The sequence below is a fragment of the Balaenoptera physalus genome (assembly GCF_965194825.1).
Source record: "Balaenoptera physalus genome assembly, chromosome: 10".
Classification (NCBI taxonomy): Eukaryota; Metazoa; Chordata; class Mammalia; order Artiodactyla; family Balaenopteridae; genus Balaenoptera; species Balaenoptera physalus.
This window is the reverse complement of record NC_138889.1, coordinates 64,910,581-64,915,151: the sequence shown is the minus strand read 5'-3', so window position 1 is coordinate 64,915,151 and position 4,571 is coordinate 64,910,581.

Below are 4,571 nucleotides of genomic sequence, written 5' to 3'. Positions count from 1 at the left end.
CCCATGATCTGCAAAAAGAGAAGCCACCAGAATGAGAAGCCCACACACCACAACAAACAGTAGCCCCCGCTCATCACAACTAAAGAAAGCCCACAGGCAGCAATGAAGACCCAACACAGACAGAAATAAATACATAAATTTATTTATTTTTTAAAAAAATCTTACAACAAACAAAAGTCCAGGACCAGATAGCTTCACAGGAGAAGTCTGTCAAACATTTAGAGAAGAGCTAACACCTATCCTTCTCAAACTCTCAAAAATTTGCAGAGGGAGGAACACTCCCACCTGCATTCTATGAGGCCTCCATCACCCTGATACCAAAACCAAACAAAGATATCACAAAAAAAAAGAAAGAAAGAAAATTACAGGCCAATGTCAGTCATGTACACAGACAAAAAAAATCCTCAACAAAATACTAGCAAACCAAATCCAACAACACATTAAAACAATCATACACGATGATCAAGTGGGATTTGTCCCAGGAATGCAAGGATTTTTCACTATATGAAAATCAATCAACGTGATATATCATATTAACAAATTGAGGAATGAAAACCATATGCTCATCTCAATAGATGCAGGAAAAGCTTTTGAAAAACTGCAGCATCCATTTATGATAAAAACTCTGCAAAAAATGGGCATACAGGGAACCTACCTCAACATAACAAAGGCCATATATGAAAAACTCACAGCAAACATCATTCTCAATGGTAAAAAACTGAAAACATTTCCTCTAAGATCAGGAACAAGACAAGGATATCCACTCTCGCAACTATTATTCAACATAGTTATGGCAGTTCTAGCCACAGCAATCAGAGAAGAAAAAGAAATAAAAGGAATACAAATTGGAAAAGAAGTAAAACTGTCCCTGTTTGCAGATGATATGATACTATACACAGAAAATCCTAAAAATGCCACCAGAAAACTACGAGATAATCAATGAATTTGGTAAAGTTGCAGGACACAAATTTAATGCACAGAAATGCATTCCTATACACTAACAACGAAAAATCAGAAAGAGAAATTAAGGAAACTATCCCATTTACCACTGCAACAAGAAGAATAAAACACCTAGGAATAAACCTACCTGAAGAGGCAAAAGACCTGTATTCAGAAAACTATAACATACTGACGAGGGGCTTCCCTGGTGGTGCAGTGGTTTAGAGTCTGCCTGCCAATGCAGGGGACACGGGTTCAAGCCCTGGTCTGGGAGGATCCCACATGCTGCGGAGCGGCTGGGCCTGTGAGCCACAGTTGCTGAGCCTGCGCGGCTGGAGCCTGTGCTGCGCAACAAGAGAGGCTGCGATAGTGAGAGGCCTGCGCATCGCGATGAGGAGTGGCCCCCACTTGCCGCAACTGGGGAGGGCCCTCGCACAGAAGCGAGGACCCAGCGCGGCCATAAATTAATTAATTAATTAATTAATTAATTAATTAATTATTTTAAAAAAAGATACTGATGAGGACTTCCCTCATGGCACAGTGGTTAAGAATCCGCCAGCCAATTCAGGGGACACAATTTCGATCCCTGGTCCAGGAAGATCCCACATGCCATGGAGCAACTAAGTCCATGTGCCACAACTACTGAGCCCGTGTGCCACAACTACTGAAGCCTGTGAGCCTAGAGCCCATGCTCCACAACAAAAGAAGCCACCGCAGTAAGAAGTCCACGCACTGCAACGAAGGGTAGCCCCCACTCACCGCAACTAGAGAATGCCCACGCACAGCAATGAAGACCCAACTCCGCCAAAAAAATAAAATTAATTAATTAATTAATTTTTTAAAAAAGATACAGATGCAGAAATCAAACACAATGCAAACAGATGGAGAGAAATACCATGTTCTAGGATTGGAAGAATCAATATTGTGTAAATGACTATACTACCCAAAGTAATCTACAGATTCAATGCAATCCTTATCAAATTACCAAGGGCATTGACAATTTGTATGGAAACACAAAAGGCCCTGATAGCCAAAGCAATTTGAGAAAGAAAAACGGAGCTGGAGGAATCAGGCTCCCTGGTTTCAGACTATACTACAAAGCTACAATAATCAAGACAGTAGTATGGTACTGGCACAGAAACAGAAATATAGATCAATGGAACAGGATAGAAAGCCCAGAGATAAACCCATGCACCATGTCACCTAATCTATGACAAAGGAGCCAAGAATATACAATGGAGAAAAGAGAGTCTCTTCAATAAGTGGTACTGGGAAAACTGTACAGCTACATGTGAAAGAATGAAATTAGAATACTCCCTAACACCATACACAAAAATAAACTCAAAATGGATTAAACACCTAAATGTGAGGCCGGACACTATAAAACTCTTATAGGTAAAGATAGGCAGAACACTCATTGACATAAATCGCAGCAACATCTTTTTTGACCCACCTCCTACAGTAATGGAAATAAAAACAAAAATAAACAAATGGGACCTAATGAAACTTAAAAGCTTTTTCACAGCAAAGAAAACCATAAACAAGATGAAAAGACAACCCTCAGAATGGGAGAAAATATTTGCAAATGAAGCAACTGAAAAGGAATTAATGTCCAAAATATACAAACAGCTCATGCAGCTCAATAGCAAAAAACAAACAACCCAATCGAAAAATAGGTGGAAGACCTAAATAGACATTTCGCCAAAGAAGACATACAGATGGCCAACAGCCACATGAAAAGATGCTCAACATTGCTAATTGTTAGAGAAATGCAAATCAAAACTACAATGAGATATCACCTCACACCAGTCAGAACTCCCATCATCCAAAAATCCAGAAACAATAAATGCTGGAGAGGGTATGGAGAAAAGGGAACATTCTTACACTGTTGGTGGGAATGTAAATTGACACAGTCACTATAAAGAACAGTATGAAGGTTCCTTAAAAAACTAAAAATAGAACTACCAGAGGACCCAGCAATCCCACTCCTGGGCAATACCTGGAGAAAACCATAATTCAAAAAGATACATGCGGGACTTCCCTGGTGGCACAGTGGTTAAGAATCTGCCTGCCAATGGAGGGGACATGGGTTTGAGCCCTGGTCCAGGAAGATCCCACATGCCGTGGAGCAACTAAGCCTATGTGCCACAACTACTGAGCCTGCGCTTTAGAGCACATGAGCCACAACTACTAAGCCCACGTGCCACAATTACTAAAGCCCGCGCGCCTAGAGCCTGTGCTCCGCAACAAGAGAGGCCACTGCAATGAGAAGCCCACGCACCACAACGAAAAGTAGCCCCCACTCACCACAACTAGAGAAAGCCTGCGCACACCAACAAAGACCCAATGCAGCCATAAATAAATAAATAAATAAATAAATAAATAAATAAATAAATAAATAAAAGATACAAGCATTATTTACAGTAGCCAGGACATGGAAGCAACCTAAACATCCATCAACAGAAGAATGGATAAAGAAGATGTGGTACATACATACAATAGAATATTACTCAGCCATAAAAAGGAACAAAATTGTGCCATTTGCAGAGATGTGTATAGACCTAGAAACTGTCATACAGAGGGAAGTAAGTCAGAAAGAGAAAAACAAATATCGTATAATATCACTTACATGTGGGATCCAGAAAAACGGTACAGATGAACTTATTTGCAAAGCAGAAATAGAGACACAGACTTAGAGAACGGACATATGGATACCAGGTGGGGGAAGGGGGGTGGGATGAACTGGGAGAATGGGATTGACATATATATACTACTATGTATTAAATAGATAATGAGAATCTACTGTATAGCACAGGGAACTCTACTCAGTGCTCTGCGGTGACCTAAATGAGAAGGAAATCCAAAAAACAGGGGATATATGTATACATACAGCTGATTCACTTTGTTGTACAGCAGAAACTAACACAACATTGTAAAACAACTATACTCCAATAAAAGTTAATTTAAAAAATTATTTTCACAGATTTGAAGTTACATTTTGGCATTTTCTAGAAATAATTTACAGGGGTTTTATTTTTTAAAGCATTACATGTACACCACATAAAATTTTTAAAATTAAAAAACGCATCATCCTAAAAAAATTAATTTAAAAAAATTAATTAAAAAATAAAAGGATTATAAGAGAATACAATGAACAACAAATTGGATAACCTAGAAGGAATGAAGAAATTCTTAGAATTGTACAACCTTCCAACACCGAATCATGAAATTACACTTTTGGAGGTGAACACACTGTATACAGAAGTCAGAACATAATATTGTATACATGGAATTATACAATTTATATAATGTTATAAACCAATTTTACCTCATATATATATGTATACACACACACACATATGTATATAATGTGCTCTGATCCCATAATGTCACTTCTAAAAATATATTAGTAATTAGAGATGGGCAAAAGATGTTTCAAACAGCATTATTAATAAGGCAACAATTGGGAGCAATTTAAATGACCAATAGCAAAGAAAATGGTTCATCAATTATGATATATTAACTCAATGTAAATACACAGGCAGCCAGGAAAACTGTTTTCAAAGACCACTTAGTGATGTGAGACAATGCAATGACAGAATGATAAATTAAAATGGCTAAGAAAAATAAAC